At 38.8% G+C, this 23,209-nt stretch overlaps 1 protein-coding gene across 15 annotated transcripts in view; it reads right to left on the minus strand.

Annotated features, from left to right (window-relative positions):
- PTPRF (protein tyrosine phosphatase receptor type F) overlaps window positions 1–23,209 on the minus strand; it is a 375,029-nt gene that overhangs the window by 286,573 nt on the left and 65,247 nt on the right. The window lies entirely within an intron of this gene.

Genomic DNA, 23,209 nt, shown 5'->3' on the forward strand with positions numbered 1-23,209 from the left:
GCCTAACACTTATTCCTGAACAGCTTTTATCCATTTGTTTTCATGCCAACATTGATCCAGCAGCTTAAACAGCTTTTCCCTATCCCTGAAGTTTATTTCTCTGACAATAAAAAATGAATTACACCACCTCCCTGTCAGGGTTCATTTGCCCACCCAAATCAAGCAAGTTCTTATCACCCCACATCAGCATCTTCTGCCCAATCCCATCCTTGTGGCCCACTGTCACCTTGCAACTGCCTAAACATGTGTTTCTCCAGCATTTTCAGCTGGTAATCCTCTCCATCCCAACGAGTGCAGAGCAGAAGCTTCTCTCCTAATGCCTTCTAAGGTTATGACCCAGCATGCCATCACCATTGGAGGTATGTGCCACTCTGGGTCTCAAACTCTTTCTGAAAGACCTTTCACAGCACTGACCGTGCTTCCTACCTATCTCACCTCTGAGCCCTCAGGGCACTGCTCTGCGGTGCCAGGGACATCACAGGGATCCTGCATGGTCTCCCTAAAACATACCTCCTTATCTTCAGTGTCAACTCAACCCACAGCTCATGGCTTGAGTTCAACTCCACTGCTAAGCGTACTTTAACGTGAGCCAAATGACTACAGCCCTCAGAAGGATAAGTGATTCAAAATTATGCAAATGCACAGAATACATTATTTGGTCTTTATCATTTACAAAGTACACATTTTGTAAACAGTTTCAGCCCTCTTATGGAGAGTGTGACAGGGACCTGAAATTTGGGTGTCTGATGGTTGCTGCATCATGCACTGATCATCATAGCCTTAGTGGGAGAGGGTTTGCTCCAGTTCTGAAGTGGGACATGAGGCTTGAAGAGCCTGCCTGCCCTGTATCCCCTGTGCTCAGAGATACCTCCACCTACCCCCTCATACACACAACACCTTGGAGATCTTCTCATCCCCTCAACAACTCAGCTGACCAGGACAACAAAAATCCCCCCAGTTTTTTCCATTTCTGTGAGTAGAGGGCAGTTCCTTTCCTCCTGGCACTTTGTGTGGAACCAGATCAAGAGATGCTGGGACAAGCACTGGAGCTGGTAGGAGGGGAAGAGCAACCTCCCCCTCTTGCTGGCAGTCTGCCCCTAGATCAGATTGGGACATATTGGAAAGCTCAGCCCAGAGTACCAGAATACATTCACCTTACCAAGGACTCGGATCCATTTAAAACTGTGCTCTAATAACCTTCACAAATAAATATATTATGCCATTTATGTTATGCAGCATTGACTTCAATGACTCTGTAGCAGTGCTTACACTACTATATTTACTTCTGGCACACACTGGCAGCCTTCACTGTAATTATTCTGAGCATGCTTCTGTTCTAAACCAGGAGGTCTTACCCTGCCAATATCTATGCACAATATTCCTCAGCATGTTTTCTGTAACTTTCACCACACTGTCCTTCTTTCTTCTATCCCTTCAAGCTCCTTTATCTAAAACATGTAGTTAGTTTTTCCTCTTTTCACACAGGGTCCCGATTTTATACCCCAGCACCTCTCCCTCAGTATCAGATCACCAACTTCCACCTTCAGCGTTCTAACAATGTTGGTCTCCATCCCTCAGGAGAGAATTTCAGACAAGTACCCTGGCACTTCCTGCCAGGCTCCCTGAAATTTGAAGAAAGCCCTCTTTTAGGCATGTACACATCCACCTTGGTGCCCATGGCACGGATCAGCATACTAAATAAACAGAAGAGAGATTATACAGATTTGTTTCCTCCCTTCCCACAAACTAATAGGATGACCATTTCAGTACTGGCTCTTTCCACTCTCTTTATCAGTCTTTGCTGCAGGAATGGTAGCTGCATCTGAGTGGAATCCATGCAGCAGTAAGTGGTTTGTTAATTCCCAGGACATGTTGCACACAGAGAAGGATACTTAAGCTACTTAAAAAGCAACCCTTTATTAAATGCATAATAATGCTTGAAATTTCTGTAAGCCAACACTTTAAATTAATGACTTCATTCAAATACATCAGTCTCTGCTGCTAATACTGCTTTTTATGCATTCTTTTAACATGTACTCCTTGGAAACCCTATAGAATTTGCTATAGTTAAATACACAGTTGCAGTCATTCATGGTAGACATTCATGTATTTCAGTAGAAACTTCTTTCTCCCAAAAGCTTAAGTAGCTTTTTGTATATGTGTAACAGGGCCAGCTCACGTCAACTATTCTCAGCTACACCACAGTGACACTACTGCTAGAAAGGGAAGTGGAAACATGTCACTAAAAAAAAAAAAAAACCAATCCAAAACAAACAAAAAAACCCACAAAACCAAACAAAAAACCCCAAACTCAAACTATCTCTTCTACATTGAAAATATTAAGATGGAACACAGAATTTTAAGATGAGGTTAGAAAATATTCTCTGTCATATTAAGCACAGTTTAATAAGCAATTGAGGATTCCTGGAAATCCCTGCCACATGAGGACCTGTGCATGCCAAAGTGATCACTTCTGCTCTGAATTTCTTTGCATCTGTTCATCTGACAGATATATTTAAAATTTTACACTGATTCAGTTTTGGATGTCTTAACTGACTTTATAAAGGAGATGTTCTGCTTACACAGGGAAAGGGCATATAAACATTAGGTACTTGCTGTTGAGGATTAAACATGAACAAAAAAAATTAATCAGCAGCGACCAAAGTGGTGATGGCAATTCACTGGAGATAACCTCCTCCGTGCAGCACGCTGCAGTCTCTATCTGCTAATTTGGGCTGCTGGAGGCCTCGAGTGATGAAAGAGAGACCACACCAACAGGATTTTAGCGCACTGAAGTACACACAGCTTCCCCCCTCCCACAAGTTAAGCTCAAGGCCATCAGGAGCAGTGGGGAAGCTGCCAAGTGTAAGTGCCATGCTGCACGTCCCCGGCAGCACCCTGAACAAGAGCCCAGCACCTCCAGCTGCACCTGGACACCTCTGCTGCTGAAAACATGAGCACTACTGCCATGGATTTTGCCAGTTTCCATGTGTCAAGCTAGGAATATTTTCATGAACTCTTCAAGGCAGAGTTTTCAATCTATGAGACAGTGTTTACTGAACAGACAACATCAGCAATAATGAGCTTTCTGTGCAGCATCAACAACAGCAAGGAATTCCTCATCTCTTGGTGAGCTCCCATGATGGCTGATGCTGCAAGAGGCACTGCAAGGGGCCAAGAAAAGCCACAACTTATCACAAGAAAATGGCAAATTGTGAAAAACCTGCATCACAAGGTTACCTGCCTAGTCACAGCTTCAGCAGAGATCCATAAATACCTCAGTCTAACAGTGACAGAGGTTAAAAACCTATTATCTTTCTCAAATGACAGCCTGAACACATGTTCAATAGAACATCCCACCTCACCAAGCTACAAAGTAGATTTTGCTTTTTCAGTTCAACAAATACAAACCACAGGGAGCTTTTTAAATGAAAGCATTATGAAGATTACATTAGGCAAGTCTGATCTACTGCAAAGCACTCACATACAACATTAAGAAGTAGAACAACCTTTGACACCTGCTTTCTCTTCAAACACAGCACTACCTCTGTGCATGGTTTGGCTCTTAATGGGATGAATTCTCAAGTTAATTTGTATGGCTTACTCCACCAGCAAAGAATACTTCAAGTGTTTGGGATATAGTGTTCCACTACCACTGAACTGGTGAGAATACTCTTTTAAGAGTGTACTCCACAGCGTTGCTCAGCCAGCTGCCGCCCTGTGGGATGGATCCACACAGCAGAGTGTATTTTCACTCTGGTGAGAAATGTTGTGACACAAGAGGAGGTGCAGCAGCTGGAAAAGCATTACATGATCCAAGCAGTGTCGAAAGTCACCATCATAAATATTCACAAGCAGACAGAATTGTTTTCTTACTAACAGCACATTGTTATTCACAAATATTAATTAGTTTCTAAATACCACCTGTTACTCAGCCCTGCCTCTGCCATGCGACATGGGCTCCATGGCTGGCTTGCAGACTGTCCACACTGCTCAGAGATTTAATGATGTTTCACTTCCAGAGCTCACTCAGCTACTGGGAGGAGAGGAAGGGAATAATTACTTACTTATATCTTTCTCTGCTGACCTCTCTGGCAGATGAAACGAGCAGTTTTAATGGCCTCTGAAGGGAGGCTGGTCCAGTCCTCCTTAGACAGGAAGGATGACAACTGCACTAGTAGGTCTTTGGCTGGAGAATGATTTTAAAGATCCAAACTTGAAAGATATCAGTGAGGGGAGAGCTCAGTCTCAAAACTTCTCCCCAGTGGAGGGAAGAAAGCCTCTATTGCTATCACTCACGTTTCCAGCGATCACTCACACTTCAGACGAGCTGAGGCACCAGGAATTGCCTGTCACATCCTACAGTATAAATAAACCACAGACTGCCTGGAGAAAAGCTATTACAAACCTTGGCAATTTTCTTTGGATTTCTTTACAGCACTTCTTCAAAGGATCTTTCTGTACTAAGAGATACAGGTGCAGACAGACAGCCAATATAGGATTCCTCTTCCTCCCCACCAGCAACAACATCCTCCTAATTACGTGCATCACGAATAACATGAGAAAGTTGGGCAGAGTGCTGATGGAACTGGGCAGAGCACAGATAAAGTGCACAAGTTAGTAGTGCACTTAATGTTGAAGTGACACAAATGAATAATGAAGTACTGTCTTGTTTTCTACAAACTCTGGATGGAAGATCCCTCAGACCTTTCAAAAACACTCCTCCTCAGCGTCCAGCAGAGACAGCCAGGGAAGATGAGCTTATCTTGATGAATTCAAATTAATACAAAAAAAAAAAAAAAAGATACTATTTTGAGCCTGGTGCTCACACTTAGCCTCACTGGAAGAGATGAACCTGAAGCATTCTCCTCACAGATTCCAGCTGAAAGACTCAAGCTCTAAAACGCAGCTTTTGGCATTTCCAGTACCTCAGGAAGCAGTGCTGCCTTTTCAGTGCAAATGTAGCACGAAAGTTGTTATCCCACAGCTGCCAGACTCAATACCAAGGTGCAGACACAAGCTTGTACGTTTCCCAGCAAGGAGACACAATCTATTCAATATACCTTCCTGTAACATCGGATTTTTCTCACCAGCATGATTTCACTGGTACATCCCAATCTGAATACTTCTTAAACATTTTTTTTTTAAGACCTTGTGCATCAGACTATCAGCTCTACAGAACAACTAAGCTAACAAAATTCAGATTTTAGATGAAAATTCAGAGGAATTTTTGCTGGAAAACATAACTGCAGGACAAATTAACCTTCTCCTTGCTAAGTATGGAATGGTACAGTCAGAGCTTGATATCCTCAAACTCCTAATAGAAAAAAATTTCTGTCATAGTTCCTGCAGACAGGAATAACCCAGGACTATCAGGATTTTCTCAGAGTTTGCACAGCCTCACATTCAAGTCTCTAAAATTATAAAACTGGAAAGTGGGAGGGCAAGGAGCACACACACACACAGAGTAATTTTTCCAGTGACTGACAAACACAGTACTCAATTTCTTAGGGACTTGAGTGGCTGGAGCTGAAGTTAAGCTTCACTAAAGCTATATTTAGTTCTGTACGAATACAAATTAGGAAACACTTTCTTCCTAGTTACTAATGCAGTGTGACAGGAAACAATTATTTGTTCAGTGTCTAATGTTACCTTTGGTGACTATCTAGTTCACAGAAGCTGTATATTTTGTAATAAAGAACCAAGCTGATCTTCTGCAAATCAGAGAGAAAATTTACTTAAGAAGATGAAAAAGCATTTGATTTGAACACATATGAGCTATACTAGTCTTAGCTACGCAGACAGAGTTAATGCTGAGGCATCTTCTGCTTTGATAATAAACAGAGTCAGTTTGTTTTCCAAATTCTACATTAATTTATTCAAGAACTCTGTGGATACTCAAAGATTATCATGGTTCCCCTAAAGTGTAAAACAGAGCTGGGCACAAGGACAGAACAATTAAAATAAAAATAAAATCCATCTTTTATGATTTCAAGTGCCAGTTTCTCTCTATGAAAAATGCAATTCTGTGTCACAAGGGAGCTCTCAGCTCAGCAATTGCTTCAGTCTTCAATCTCTACAAAACACAAAAGACAACAAAATGCATGATAAACATGAAGGGCTAGTTAGACCTTGGCAAACCAAGCCATGATTGTATAGAGGAGTCCCACGTGCTTCAGAAGGGCTCAAAAGGCTGCACTCAAGAAATCCCAGGCAAGGGGCTGAGAAGAAACCCTGCTCCTGCCTACTACAGCGAGAATGTCCACTAAGAGGCTTGGAGTCTCTAGGTCATCCAACACAGCGCCCTTACACACTACGGAAATTAGAAAGAATACAACACTACTGCACAAACATGTCCTTTCTTCTGGCACCACCAGGCAAATACTTGCAGGGCCCTTTGCTATAGTGAGTCACATGAGTATTTCCAGAGCTGAAGGAGATGACATTTCATCTTTAGCTTAACTAAGACCCAGGATAACCAGAAAGATACCCTGAGTATCAGCATTCTGATGACCTTTTCAGTTTCAGATCCCTTTGAGATGGAAGGCAGATGAGCCCTTGGCACCATCCAAAAGACCATCAATAGCCCAGGTTTCTTCAGCCAAAGCTGGACTACTGAAATATATGCATGTCTTTGCCTAATCATCCACAGCTTTTTTATTGGGGGAAAAAAAGGGGGGGTGGGGGGGAACTGATAAACATTTGGTTTCTTGGTGTTGTCTTTTAAAACATTATCAGATATTTTGATAGTAGGTTCTTGGAGCAGGTCAAACCTGGAAATATAAGAGTTCTGGGCACAAAGCAAACAAACCTCTCAACATAAGGCAAAACATTTCTTGAGAGATTCTGAACAACCTCTCTTGCCTACAAGTGCCAGGTATGACTAAGTTTGATGAATAAGTTACAAGGATTTCCAGGGAGAAATGATACCACTACTCCCACTTGTACATAATCTAGGAACATTGCTTATGTGCTCTATCTTCTTTGAGAATCCTGTGGCAAGGGGGAAAATCCATGCCCCACCCTGGGCAACTCAAGGTTTGACCAGGAATTTTACTTTAGATGCCCATAAGGTCCATGCCTATGTTTTACTTGCTACATGTATACTGTAACAAGGTAATCCCTACAGTGCTTCCTACACTGATCAGCAAAACCCATGTGGAGTCAAAGACTTATCTTGTCTACACTACTGGAGGGAGAGGGGCTAAGTTTTTTCAGATAAACCCAACTGGCACACTAGTTTTTTATCCAAGCACCGCTGTACATCTCACCCCCACTTCCAATAGCGTCAAAGGAGCGGGAACAACCACGGATCCACATCACTTGGGCAGAGGTGCACATCAATATTCAGCCCACAGATCTTGCTAGTATTAAAGGGCAGTAACTGCGTCATCATCTTCAGAGATGTACCAAATTAAAGACTGTCCTCCACTGCAGCACTACTGACACTGCCAGGCTGCTAGACCAATACATGCACGAGCCTGATAGAACAACAAGAGGCTGGAGCTCTTCACGGAGCTGATGGAAGGTAAGTGTGTTTTCTCGCTACTCCTTTACATGTTATTCCTGTACATGTAACACTACAGAGCAACACTCTCCATGCCTAAATAGCAATAGTTGCTGTCAATGTTTACTGAAGCGACCAGCAAACATTGGACTTCCAGCATCAAGCACACCTAGGCCATGTTTCCCTTCCAGTTTCCTACAATCTTTTAAGTTATTATATAACTCTGTATTGCTCCTTGACTGTTCTCTCAAAAGAGAGGATGCAAAGCAAAACGAGGCTCTAGCTTGGAACAAGATGAACAATTACTCTGGAAGAGACTCATTTTCACTAGCAATCTCATTTCACACCTTTTCTCACTCCTATAAAGAGTCATCCACCTGCCCTCTTCATCACAGTGCTAAAATAATCAAGACAAAAAGTAGGAATCTCCTTTCTGATATAGTTTCCCACGTTGTACCTCCTCTCCCTTCCTCAGAGTATTGAGCTTATAGACAAATATACAATATGCATGGAATCTTTAAGAACTTAACAGAGGTTTAGAGAATGAGGAAACACAGCTGACTGGCATACAAATTATTATTAGCTACTAAGTAATCAAAGGGATAAAGACACATGTTTCAAGAATAATGAGTAGCTAATTATTAGTAATTAGGATTAGAGTTACTCTTTTTAAGAAATTTACTACTATACATCAGCCTACTGTATCTTTTCTTGCATACAGAATAATTGCTACTGGAGAGAATGGATCTCTTTTCATCCAAAGTACCCATTCCCTAAACAGTTACCTTAACCTTGGAATCTGCCAAGGATAAACCAAAAGGAATATATTTCACGCCACACACAAGATCTCAAAATGTCAGCTCTTTACATTGTATAAGCCACAGTTATACTGTTGTCCCAGAAAAAAACTGTGCAAATTTCCAGCTAGCTTGGAAAAGGGAAAAGAACAGAATGTAGTTATTGCCACTTTATCCAGGATGGGCTAGAAAGAAGCATTCTCCAAGCACTGCTCATTGGTTCCCCACCTCCTCTTTTGCAAGGTTTTAATTTCACATCAAGCAGACTCCGGCACAGAAGTGACTTTAAGGGACTCTAGAGAACTTTGAAAGGTTTTAGAACAAGAGAAAAGCACAAAAGTATCTTGTCAACACCTGAAGAGCAGAATAGCTCTAGCACTGCGGTGCAGAAATGAAGATATCTGAACAACTACATTAGAAACAAACTCCTAAGAGTGACACCAACAGGATGGACAGCATTCAGTCAGGACTAGGATTGTTCTTTTGAGGATTAATGGCTCTCAGCTTTCTTTGCTTGCCCAGTGACGTACTCCACAGGACAGTAAACTCTCACTGAAATTAAAAAAAAAAACTTGTGTTTTAAGAAATGTTAGAAAATTAATGCACTACAATGGAATGGCTTGATTGGTTTTAATCCATTACAAGTCGCTGAATCTGACCAAGCTCACATCAGCATTGCTAGAAGTGTGTCCTCCATTGCACCGAAGAGCTGATGTTTATCTGTCTCTCACAAGGCTTGACACAAAGCCTGAGGTCCTAAAGAATGCATTAACACTGGAGAATCAGCAGCAATGTCCAAACCAGTAATCTGCTACCAGCAAACCCCAGTCTAATTATAATCAATCTTTAACACCTTTATGTGATACACTAGGCTTTTTTCTTTCACATCCTCTAACAGGGTAACAAATCAGAAACAGCATAAATCTGCACAAACCAAAAGGGTTTGTGCTCTCCAAAGGTGTTTTCCTTTCAGAGCAGCAATGCTACCATCCCAGACAGCTGGAATTCCATCAGTCATTACACAGGAACATCCAATCCCTACCAAAGGTGAGATGCAGCTTAAAAATGAAATACAGGTGTCTAAAGTGAACACAGATTAACACATTTACTTTATCACACATTCATTACTACAGAGTATCTACTATAGATGCATATTAAATGTAGATAAATATACTCATGAAGTCTAGACAAGCACATTTTCAATTAATAAACAGCTTTCTCCACTCCCAAATCAAAATTATCATAAATTATAATCCCCAATGAGTGATCTCCTATAACACAAAGTAATAAAATAAAGAACACTTAAAAAATATATTTACAATACAAACACTCTAGTTTATGCTTAGTAAAATAAGCCAAAATCCTGTTTCAGAAATGCCTGTAACTCAATTTTATATATGTGAATAAAGCACTAAATTTGAATATACTGATAATCGTAAAATAAACGCATCACATATCTATTGTGCCCTACAATTTCCCATCTATACCACCATGCACTGAAATGCAAACATGTATTCCCACACTACTTATGATGGCTACATCACTACATGTTCAGATGGATGATTAACAGTACCAGTACAATAACAATGGCCAACTTTGGACAGTCAGTTCTTATTTCTTGTAATCACAAATACAAGAAATCCTAATTTCTTTTGATCCTTATGCTTATCCACATGCCTACATAAGTGACACAGAATAAAAGAAACTCTCAGATACACGCATTTCTCTTTTCAAACGGTTAAGGATTTTGTCTTCAGAAGCAAAATAAATGTTTAAACAAATACTTTTAAAATGTCCTAACTTAATAAAATCAGGTTTATGTTTCTAAAGCATTACAACATATTTTATATATTTGTAAATAGATATAAAATTAAAATTAATTTATGTACTGAAAGTATTCAAGCTTAATATATGTCTTTAAAAAACCTACATTTGCTTGCCATGTCTTCAAGAAAGGCAAATCAGGAGGTTAAACAATGGAAAGTAATGCACTAAACCAACTCTAAATAATGATTGACCTTTTGACTGATACAGAAATAGCTTTTTTCCTAATTTCAGTTTATCCAGTTAATTCAATTCAAAGACTTGTTTTGCTCAAAAGAAGAAACCAATTTTTAAAGCTTGAACACCTTTCCTTACCAATCCAAAAAGCAAAATGACCTATTGCTTTTGATTTATATACCAAATAAATGAAAGAAAAACTTAGTTAACTACTCCATACTGTTTCATGCATTTTAACTGGATTCAAATTTTGACACCAATGCAACTACATATTCAGCACTCAATGTTAAACAACTATTTTACTACCAAAAATATGAAGTACCTGGATGCTTATTTGGCATAGCCAGACAATTATAAAATATGCTTAGAAGGCTGACAAAAGGTGCTATCTTACTGTAAAAGCTGTACTTAGCAGTAAAAATCAAGGCAATCTAATAATTACAAAACTACTAATAATTAACCTCCCCTTTGAGAAATGTAACAAAGTAAGATCAAAGGAACCAATTTACTTCAAAGTTTCTGCTTGATTTACACCACTATTTAAATCGTGTTTCAGAGAATAAGATATTTATTACAAAGTAGCAAAAAGGAAAAAAAAAAGTGAAAAGACTTAATGAACTCTGGCAATGTTCTCTATTTTTAGCATCATACCAAAATCACCATATATTTGGCAGAAATACTCCTGAAGGTCCTTGAGCGATCCTATTTGTTTTGTAGCTGATTTTGGAATACTCAGATGGGATAAAACTCAGGAGTGAGTTATTTTACAATTACTTGGGAGCTGGGAAGGCTGGGGTGCTTGAATAGATTTCAGCATATCCCTATCCATGCTGGGATTGTGCTCCTGCTGCTGAATGGAAGCCTTCTAAGTACTCCTCATCCTGCTCCGACAAGGAACATCTGAATGATACTTCAGAGCCTGCAGTGGGATTAAGCAAAACATCCCAGAGCTCCAACACAATCTCCTACTGATTGAGGGAGAGAAAGGAGGGAGGACAACTTCTTATCACTGTCATGGTATTTTTCCTTTATTACAAGAATTAAAGAATTATGAGAAATGTACAAAGTTAATACAGACAAATGATATTTTTTTATCTCACTAGTATTTTAATTAAAACCTTTTGTCATGTCTGCTGAGCAAGTTCAAAGTATTGCAATGCAGTAGCAATGGTAACGCAAAAGTCTTGTTAAGCTTGGAGAAAAGAAATGTTTTCAACTTTTACAAAATCAATGACTGTAATTACTAGAGGAATAAATCAAATTTATAGCAGGCAAACACAGGACAATTTTTTTTTGTGCAGCCATAAATGAGTTTGTTTTTGTTGCAAATGCGATAAAGTTTAACATTTTCTGCATGTCAAACAGACTATTTTGATGATATTCTTCACATTTCCTCCTTATTAAAGATATGAAAAATTTGCTATTAAGATATTCAAGTCATCACAATACATCCTGTTACTGGATAAGCTTCAAGAAAACCTTAAAGTACTTTTTCCTAACCACATTAACACAATATATGCACAGCCAGAGTTCTTACTTTAGTATTAGACAATATTTTGTTCTTGCAAAATATCAAGATGTAGAATTCAGCAAATTATGGCAAATCAGTTGTTGTGGGGTTGCTCTTTAGGATTGGTTTTTTTTTTAATTCTGTTCAGAATGCTACAACAGGGGACACAAAAGCAGTTTTGTGTCATTATATGCAAGGATCTTTTTTCCAATTTAACTGAACTCTAGACAAAAATGTTGGCTTTTTTTTTTTATCATTCCATACACTACGTCTGCTATTTAAAACTATTTTTTCCATCTCCACTTTCACTACTAGCCTTTTGTGAAGAACAATTTCTGATTGCTAGGCTATTTTTAATTTGCCTACCTCTATTCACAAAAAGAAGGAAGCATGGAAAATGGCACATTTGATAGACTTGAAAAACATGAATAGCTTACATATGTAAACTGATTACAGTTTGCAAAACCCGAAAGTAATGTTATCAAAACATGGGCTTCAGCAAACAATAGCACTGCTAACCACGAAAAGGCTCCAGCACTCACTGGCATCAAACCACAGTAGCACACCATGAACACAAATGATTTGTTCTTGCTTGAATGTCAGTTTTGAAGAGTAAATATTGTACATACACACACACACGTGTATGCATTTGAGCACGTATACAAAGGTTGCCCATAACCAAATAAAACCTGTAGCTCCTCCTTGAAAAAAGCATTTTTGTGAGACTGCCTAGCTCAAGTCAGCAAAATATTTTGCACCAAGTTATCCAAGAAGTCTTCATTTACAAATTTCTCTTTGATGTGGTCTGAAAAATTACAATGGAAAAATACAATACGAAATAGTGCAGGTAGACTGTCACCTCCAGTGAGAAACAGCTGAGTGATGCCACCACAACAGGAAAGGATAGCTCCAAAAACGTTTCTGCGGGATCACTGTGGAAAGACCTTTATCAGCTACTGACTATGAATTTATTTTCTGCATAGGAACCTTTGGGCATAATGTGCACAGAAAGGACATAAAAGGCAATCTGTCTGTCAGTGAAACTTTAAAGTAAATGTGAAGGCAGGAGAGGCAGTGTATTTTGTTGAAATATGTAGATGTGCCACTGAGATCTCAATGTGCACCACCTCCTGACACCAAAGGGTGAAATGTTCTGATCTCTGCTGACAATATTTATACTGAGAAAGCCTCAAATATTTCATTCAAATTTCCTAAATGCCTATGATCTCTTCTCCAGAAGCAAGGGAGTTGGGTGAGAGTCCCCTGCAGGTCCAGCAAACAGGCCATTGAGCTTGTGGTCCATCTCACCAACAACACTTGTTTCCATCTCAGCAGCACTTGCAAATCTACTTCCTGAAGACAACTGAAGAACACGGAATCTAAATTCAATTTATCTACAGTAAAAAAAGAGATAAAATGCCTAAAGCGAGGACCACTGCAGCCTGCACCACTAGCTGGGCAGGAGGCCAGCATCACCTGCACTGCTGGCCAAGGCACAGGAAGGCCACAACTTTGCTTCTGCCTGCAGACAGATTAAGCAATCAAATAATTCAGAAAGTTTTAGGTTTTCTCCTTTCTTCTCACTTCTGACAGACGATTCACGTAACTTGTAATTTTAAATAAAAGAACAGCAACCATGTCCTTTAGGAACAGGTGTTCTTTGAAAGTAACAAAATAACCTCATCCCCTAATCCAATAAAGTCCTTAAACAAAACCAGTAACATTCCATCAAATGCACATGCAGAACTCTAACCCAAGTTCATCAGATTCATACACAGAAAAAATCTTAGGATCTGTGTAATACAACCCAATTTTCTACAAGGCAATATAAAATATAATTACCAAAATATTTTAAAATATAAATACAAAGATTAAGCAATATTGAAAGAGGGAACAGGACCTAAAGGGCAATGGATTTAAAGATACACTATTAAATATTTAACCAATTTTTCTTCCTGGGGGCACAAGATCCGAAGTCCAATGGATCTAAAGATACACTTTTAAATATTCAAGCCAGTTTTTCCCCTGAATTTTTATCATCCTATTACTATAAGTTTATACATTTTGTATAATACGTTTCTGCATAATAATGTTTTTTTCAATTGTTTAATCTTCCTATTTCTATTTTTTTAAACATCCAGCAATTGCTCAAGCCTCTGGGTGTATTTATTTTAATTAAATACAACAAAATCAAGTGAAAAGCTTTTGCATTCTCTGAAAGAGGAGACCACAGAATTTTCCTCCATGTGTCGCAATAGAGATCTGTCAGATACATCCCCAGAGTAACCCTGCAAAGACAATAGCTGTGCCAGCAGCAATTTGTCTGCATTGTGAAGGCAAATATTTAACAAACAAAATAAAACAGAGAGTAATTTAATATTTGTATTGTGTTTGCACAAAGAAGTGCTGATCAGAAGGAATGCTGAATGCCCAGGGTAGCTCCTTCCTCCCTGCACCCGTACGAGGGCACATTCCCAGACCCCAGATGCAACAGGGAACAGACAAGGTCTGGGACAGACTGACACTCCAGCTGTATATGGTTCAACTTTATTTCTCTTTAAGCAATCAAAAGCATCTGCTTTTATTCCACATAGAAGTATACTGACATATTTTGACAGAAGGCCTGTCAAATCCCAGGCAAAACTGCACACCAGGTCACCTCACCCACATGCTGTCCAGTCCTCACTCGACCAGTGGGTTGGCAAAGCATCACTTCTTTCTTCATCAATTCCCACTGGCATACCTGTGGATGAGTCTTAACTCCACACTGCATTCACCAGCCTCCTGGGTTTTTACTTTTTGTAGAAAAGGTAGACTCAAATCTTTGGTGAAACCACATTATATACACAGGGATCAGTCTATGTTCACCTGATAGCAGGTAGTGTCAAGCTCTGCCTCCTCTTTACCCACCACTGTTTACTCCCACTATCAGAACAGTGCAGTTCAAAACACTGAAGGTAAATAGAAAGGCTTATAAGTCTTCCTTCCCAGTATCCAGCCAGAACATTATCTTCTCAATATTTATGCCTTTTCACTGCAACCAATTTCTACGATAACAAGAGGCTGTTTTCGAGGTAAACTCCTTGTATTGCATTAGGTAACAAACTCCACCAGCACTACAGATACTGCTAGAAAAGTTTGCTTTAAATCCTGCATAGATATGCTGGAACTGCATACCTAAGGAAGAAAACAGGATCTCTGTCTCTTACCCCACCAGGATGACAGTGTACAAATTCAATATAGATAAAGTCAGACAACACTCAAAATGTGCTACTGCTTTGGAATGTTACTTCATAATATTAATAATTAAAAAACAGCACCGTGGTATTTCACAAATATATATATATTTAATAAGCTTATATCAATGAGAAATCTCTCACCAAACTCACCATTTTATAAAAAAAAAAAGCAAATTCAAAATAAACTGCAAGGCAGCATTACAGGGAGGCTTATGTTCACATTTATGGATTTAGTTATTGAATACAAGCAAACTTTAACAACAGGAGTAGGAAATGAACAATTGCACATCATAAAATTGCCCTGTACTTTTTGGAAATAACCCAGAAGTCTGCTACACCAGACTCTACACTACTTAGAAATTACTTGTCTTCAAAGTCAGAACAAAACTGAGGGGCAAGCAATACTCCTGTTCTCAAACATAGCTGTCCAAGTGGTACTTCTAAAACTCACAAAGTATTCTCCTTCCCCTCCCTCCTTTACACAACTTTCAAGTTAGATTTGCTTTAACTCCATTTCTTCTATGCTAACAGAAAGCCTTTCTGGATATTAGGTTTCAGCCTCAATTTCACATCTTTATATGTTTCACCTAATTCTCAGTCTTCTCCTCACCAATTTCAGAGATCTGGAGAAGTAATTTCCCAGAGTGAATTACTTATTAAAAAGCAAACATAGCAATGAAAGAGCCCAAACTAGGCTCTGTGCAAGGCCAAAGTAATAATTTCAGCCCTGTGATCTCTCCCAGATAGCCAACAAAGGGGCAATTACAGAGTAACACCATGACACAGCTCACATTTTGGGAGGATTTCACCCAGAAACATCCTGCTAATATTCACATTTAAGATCTCCCAGGGCCCTATTACTTCTTTCTTTTTCAATAACATACTGGATTTCTCTGGCATTCAAAACAAAATCAAGCCTTAACAATCCATGTTTTCCCAAAACTTGCTTCCTTTTAATTGTGACAATACAAAAATTCATGCTGAACTATTCAGCTAGCTACCTGGCCAATTTTATAGCTGTATTCACACCCTGGGTGAATCACATTTAGAAAATTATATATAAACATGGTGTGACATTCTGTCAAGTTATCTTTAATTATGTAATTCCATCCTTTAAAAAGACACAAAGATAGCTTATACAGTCATTTGGAAATTTAATCCTGGAATAGACGGCTGAAATGTGTCAGAGAAACAACATGATCATCTGAAAAGCTTCCAAGGGAGTTACAATTCCTCACTCTCTTAAACCTCAATCTATTACATGCTTATTACCTTTGTTTTATGGCTACCTCTTATTATCCAACCTGCTTTCATCCATTCCCAAACGTTCAGAATTTTGTTATCTACAGTAAAAAAACCTAATTTTATTATTTAGAAGTATTTAAAAAAGAAAAACAAACAAATGAAGAATTATTGAAAACCCAGTAGGGTGAACAAAAATTGCAAAGTATTAACCCAACAAAGTACACCTAACACGACGCATCAAAGCCAGAGGACTGTCTTGCCTTCAGGTATCATGAACTCCCCCCACCAAAGGCCCCTTCTTTCTCAAAGTTTCACATCAAGCTAAAAACCAAAAACAAATAAAGAACCACCAGCAAACCCATAGCCCACCTTTCTCCTCAGATAAATGGCCAGCAGGCAACAGAGATCTCTGTCTCAAATCCTTGCCCCAAAACACCCCCATACCTGCCACTGGGTATGACTGAAGCTCCACCAGAGCCAGGAACCACCTGCATGACTCACTGCCTCACGTCAGGTTTATTTGGTAACAATCCTGCCTGATCCCCCAGTATTAAAACTCAGCAACTGATCTCTAAACCAATCAGGCTGGCCATAAGGACACACTCAGTGCTGCAAGAACAAATGGTGTTGTAGCAGCAGTGTCCATTTCACAGAACTTTACATTAAATTTCACATAAAACCTGCTTCAGATGTCCCTTAATCAGTCCCCTGTTTATAACTACACAACCCTACCCTACACACAAATTTGTTAAACACAGTAATTTCTTCTGTAACATTCAGTGCACCAAATGTTTCCCCATGCAAGTCATGTGCTGACCCAACTCTTCCCATAGGAAAGCCAACAGAATGCTTTTAATACCTTTTTTTTTAACAGTTCAGTTAACCTTAACCCTGTTTCTCTTCCATTTCCTGTTAGATGGCTTTCTCAGCTGAAAAATTTAATTCCCGATAAGACAACCTATCAACCAACAGAAAATGGACTTTTGAGTAAGGACAACCAGCTGCACCAGTGGAGGTTGTTCAATTCTATTTAGATTTTTTTCACTGTCCTCATAATCAACACAAGATCAGTGGACACAGAAATGAATTAAAGTGAAAAAAATCCTAATGTGCTTTGATTCCACAGGTGCTGGCAGAGGCTCAGCCTGGCACTCGCTCTGCTCCCAGGAAAGAGGCACAGGCAGCTGCACAGAGAGGCTCCCACGCCAGGCAAATTCATTCTGAAGGTAACTTACCACTCTATTAATGTGCCTTATAGACAGCTGTAAATTTGCAACATTACAGCACTTTATGATGTTAAATAATGCATTGCATGTTGCACAGATATTTTATTGTACATTTTTCCACTTTGAAGACTTTTGAGGATCCCATACAAATTGCACACAGCTGTCTGATACTGGTAGTTGACAAGTTATTAAAAATTACATTATCTGATCATTGAGAAACAGAATGCAATAGTGCCACTGTTTACTATGCCTTAACATGTGCATAAAACTGAATGTTGTGGTCCAATTTTTAAGTGCCTACCCTTAAGAAGAAATGAGTTTTTTAAATAAAGCTCTACTGCCTTTACAGCATCTGAATGTGAACTACTACATATTCGGCATATAAAAAAATCCCACTGTGAAGAGCTGTACTACAGTGAAGAAACTACCACTGGAAATATTGGAATTCTCTGGCTTTCCTGTAACTAAAATCCCCGAATAAATATTGTATTAGCATACCTGTTTGTGCTTCATTTGCAGATAACAGAGCTTGGTTAAGACTGGAAAAGCAGGTAAATTACAAAGCAAGTACTGTAAGTCAGGATAGTCAGTTTCCAACTTGTTTGAACTTGACTGTATATTGCTAAGCTCAAGCAGAATGTAAACTGCTGCCCTGCAACAGTTTAGATCACATGTTAAAAAGCTTTCAAGCATACTTATTTGTATTTAAATATTGCCTGAAGGTCCTAAACCAAGATCATACCCCCATGATCCTGGATTTTCCACCATACAGTTCCTGTCTTGAAGACATTATGATCTAATATAGACAAGATGCAACAAAGAAATACAATGAGCAATCAAGGCAAGAGTGGGAAGTCCTCAAGTTAAAGCCACAGTTAGTTAGTTCTCTAACTACTGAAAAATCCCTCTAGGCAGGGAGCAAATAAAGATAAATAGTAGCTACTGCAGGAGCTCTCTCCTTTAAGGAGCAAATAGTTAAATAGTTCTAAGAAGCAGCTACCTGCTTTGAAATAGGAACCCTAGCCAGCATTATGTAATATTATCTATAATCTTCAACATTAACAATTTGTGGCAAAGGAATAATAAGCTATCTACCTTCTTACTATTTTCTAGACAATTGAAAAAGAATTGCTGCAAGTGATCAAGTAGCAAGAACTCATACAACCCCTTCAAGTCCTCTTGGTTTGTTCAGCCATTCCCATATTGCCAAAACACAAAGGTCCTTCATTAAAGGCAGATAGGATACAGCTAGTCTGGAAAGGGGGAATATGGCTGCTCACTTTCACAGCATTTTCAACAAAAACTACATTCACCAAGGTTACTCCCTGCCTTAACTAAAGGCCACCTGCATACTTACCAAAGAAATCTAAGGAACCACAGACTTCTGTGAGCACCCACCCTTGCCCACTCATCTTATTCCTTCCTTGGCAGATTTAAACCTCCAAATTAAATTTGTAGATTTTTATTTGGAAGATTCATTTCTTATCACCACCAACACTTTTGTAAGCCTAGTGAGATAGTCTTCTGTATTAAGAGAACACCGGGAGAAGAAATCTTCCATTTTGGATACTACCTCAATAAAAATTAAGTAAAAATCCCTCAATTTCTTATCTCCAGTGCAGTATGACACTCAGCAATATAACTCATAATACTCAACGCATGTAACAAACAAACAAGCAAAACTAACCACAAGTTCAAGTTGTTTTCCACGACCACATTCATCTTCCCAGAAGTCACACTTCACTGAGACTGATTTGCTCTTCCAGTGTAAGACAGCTGTTTAAGGACTAGTAATGGCATTTTGTCACATGTTACAGTGGAGGATGGAGGGAATTATATCCTATAAATCCAAGCTGAAAATTTGTCCAGGGCTGACACTGCCATGTAGAACCTCTCTCCAAGATGAGCAAGGTCACCACCAAAAGAAAAGCACCATCAGTGACAGTAAAACTTGACACTGCAACATCACAGGCAGAGAGATAAAACCCCCCCACTATTTACTAAATAACCGCCAAGTACCAGGACCTGCAGCTAAAAATACTATGCATACAATCTCTGTTCTGGAATCTTTTTATTACTGAATGCTCATCCTCCAAAAAATATAATCTGTAATACACTGAATCTGGGGTTCTGAGCAAAATATATATAATATGGCACCCAGCCAAACACTACTGATTACACCACTGACTTGAAAGTCTGCTGGCAAGATATGCCTTGTTTCAAAATAAATCCTGGAGCTTTCATTCTTTATGAAAATAAAATGTTATTTTTCTCTTATCTCAAGTTACCAAATATTTACTTCCTTGGACAAGGAGAAAGACTTTCTTTGGGTCCTTTATTCCCACTGCCTGGCCATGAACATGAATATGCATAGCAGTTCAAAAGAATATAAAAAAGGAAAGAAAGATAATACGAAAAAAAAACCTACTATCAATATTTGAATAATGAGGCAGCTTTATCTTCATCAGTATATCAATTTATTCACATGGGGTGACAAGAATATATTAAAGCTATTCTAAAGTCAGGCCATTAAATTGCTTAGACAACCTGTTAACCAGTGCTGCTGGCAATTAAGAATGCATTCTCACTGGAGGCCTTCTGCAGAGCCATGCTTCAAAGGGTCAATGCGCTGTACATTAACTTACCAAGAAACACCCTGAGAACTGCTCCTCTGTCCTGTCAGCTCAGTGCCACCAACTAATTAAGCCTACAGTTCATATTCTGAAGATGTCAATGTCCTCCTGCCAGTTTAGCATCTGCACAACCATGGGAAAGGTAAGTCAGATTAAAAAAGCAGCCAGGTTACACTAATGAATGGTGGGTTGGCTATAAACATTCTCTATCCCTAAATAAGTTTTGCAGCACATTTGGACTAAAGTGTTTTTATTTCAGGCTCCTGAAATAAAGCAGCACTCGTGATTTTGTGCAGGTACTCATGTAGGCACGTGTACATGCTTGCAAGGCAAGTTTATTTGTTACTTCTCTATTAAGAGGAAACTTGGCATTTCTCTAGAACAAAGCTGTAAAAGTTCTCTGGAATGCTGATCCTAATCACCAGTGAAAAACTTGTTGAAAGAATGGTTCCACACCTTGCTGCAAATAGAGCTGTCCCACAAAGACCGGGGGAACAAGCACAAAACTGAAATAAAAATGAAGAAAATAAATAATGGACAAAGAACAAGCAGCCCAAGAAGAAAATGACAACTGCCAAAGTTTCAGTTTCTTTTGCACTAAGGGTATGGACTAAAATTGGTTTGTTCTCATGCCCTATGAACAAACTGGAAAAAAACGGTGTTGCTCAATGCATGGATGAATTATCCAAAACCACCTGGATGGCTTACATCAGCCTTCAGTGACTGCAACAGTGATGATAAAGGGGGAGATGAAAGCAGAATGCTGAAGGCACTCAGGGAATTACTGTAACCAGAGGGTAAGCCCACCTCTACAACGCTCAATGCACTGCACATCTGGGACCCAGCAAAAGCTTTTCAAACACTCACATGGGGTGTGATTACTGCAAGTCTGATAGCAAATATATCAAGCTAGACTGGTACCAGAGGACTACAGAATAGCAAATGCAAATGTCTGTTTAAAAAAATGAAAAACTAATTTTGTTATCTAAATGTTGGCTGATTTGATCTCAGGAGTAATGAAATGTTTTAAAACATTTGAAAAGACAGATAATTAGAGACCTACAGAACAAGAAAAAAAAAAACAGGATAAGACATAGCTTGGGTTAACCAGCAATAATTCATGCCACATTTTCCCAGCATGTTTTGCAAATAAAACACTGTATTTTCTAAACATAATGTGGCAAGTCTCAATTATCCAGCTATCAGAAAACAACACTGCAATGTTATGTAGGAAATAACCAATTTAGTGTGAGAAAAAAAAAAATTAAAATTCTAAGACAAATAAAGAAAGAGGCTAAAGTTAAAAGGTCAAACTCACAAGAAAAGAGGGGTTATAGTGGTTACTAATAGATTTTTCCCCAAGGGTTTATCCTGAGACACATATGTTATAATTTTATATATATGCACATATATACACAAAAATAAAAGCAACTTGAAAGTAAAAAGAAAACACTACTCAAGTTTGCTAAATGACAGTGTAGAGAATAACATCTGTCACACACCAAGAATATTTTACATTTAAGGACAAATAACAGACCCACGTACTACACACAAAACTATGCACTTGAGAAGGAAACAAGAAGAAATTCTGGGACACTCATGTAGAAAATTCTTAAGAAAGTAAAAATTTGGTATATTAGATGGAGAACAAGTAAGTTACACAGTTCAGAGAAAAGCTCCAGAGAAGCATTTTTGCTGCTTACATTATGCAAGGCTCAGTACAGCCTTGGTCACTGACACAAAACCTTACTTCAAAACAAGATCTTACAGATGAAGGATCCTTAAAAACATTTAGGCTAAAAAATTGGACCTTTTTTCATATTCTTGGTGGGGTTTTTTGGGGGGTGGTTTTTTTTGGGTTTTTTGGGGGTTTTTTTTGTTTGGTTTGGTTTTTTGGTGGGTTTTTTTTTTTTTTTAGTTTATTTTGAATGCTTCACCTGTTTTCACCAAGCAACCATACAATCTGGTAGTGGACAAACAGCCCAGGACAAACAGCCAAAGAGAATTTTTTAAAGTGGTACTTGATTTGATGATAAGGAACGCTCTGATGCAATTGCCTGCAAAAGCACTGGACCAGATGTGACATGTACTGGTAAACGGGCATGAAATAGGGAAAATTCTGAAGTGGCACTGGCATTGCTATTCTCTTTAAAAGCTTCCTCAGCATGTAACTTGGTGAAAGAACAATGGTGCTTGGTAAACACCAAAAAGGGAAAGCCACCTAGTGAAGGAAGCAGATCATATAGGAAGCAAGCAAGTGAACAGACAGCTCTCTGTATCCTCTTCTCTTCCTAAAATATCAATGTAACTGCTGTTCAGACACCAGTTCAATTTTAAAACGTGTGTAAAAAGAGAGCAGAGTGATAGGAAAAGCACGAGATTTGTTTTACTCTGCAGGCCAAAAATAAAAAAGACCTGTGGTGTCACCCAGTGCCTTCTACAAACCTGAAAGGTCAGAAGTATTTCTTAATTCCCTAATAAATTATCTCAGAATGTTTTTCTTCAGTTAAATTCTAGCTCCTGACACTGACCTCAACATCATTTTTCAATGTGAGCTTCAGTAGAAACACTTCAATAACATGAAAATGAGGGTACAAGGAACGGCACATTTTACTTCATGGCTATGTTATTTTGTTTTTAATTTAGAAACAAATTTTTAAATCCAATGGAGAGACTTCCCTTAGATCAACCTAATGCCAGAGGCAAGTGCTCCAACAGATAACTGATTGGAGGAGTAACCATTACAGTCTCATTGCTCACTCAGACTGCTGTAATAACTCCCAGATAATGCAACCAAATATCTCCCTCATACAAGAAAACTCACACATCAACAGCTGGCAACACCGGGGCAGCCTGGGTGGTGTATTCAGCACATGGAGATTCCTGACAATTCAGTGCTTTTTACTTTTTTTCCGCTGAAAATAAGATAATAAACCTAAGACCATCCCTCTAGTAAAAGAAGAGCTATTTAGCCCCTAAAAGCCTACATAACACCTATGAGGAATTAAAATTAATTTATAAAGGACTAAAATCTAGTTAGAACAGTCACCC

This window comes from Taeniopygia guttata, chromosome 8 (assembly GCF_048771995.1).
Source record: "Taeniopygia guttata chromosome 8, bTaeGut7.mat, whole genome shotgun sequence".
In the NCBI taxonomy this organism is placed as follows: Eukaryota; Metazoa; Chordata; class Aves; order Passeriformes; family Estrildidae; genus Taeniopygia; species Taeniopygia guttata.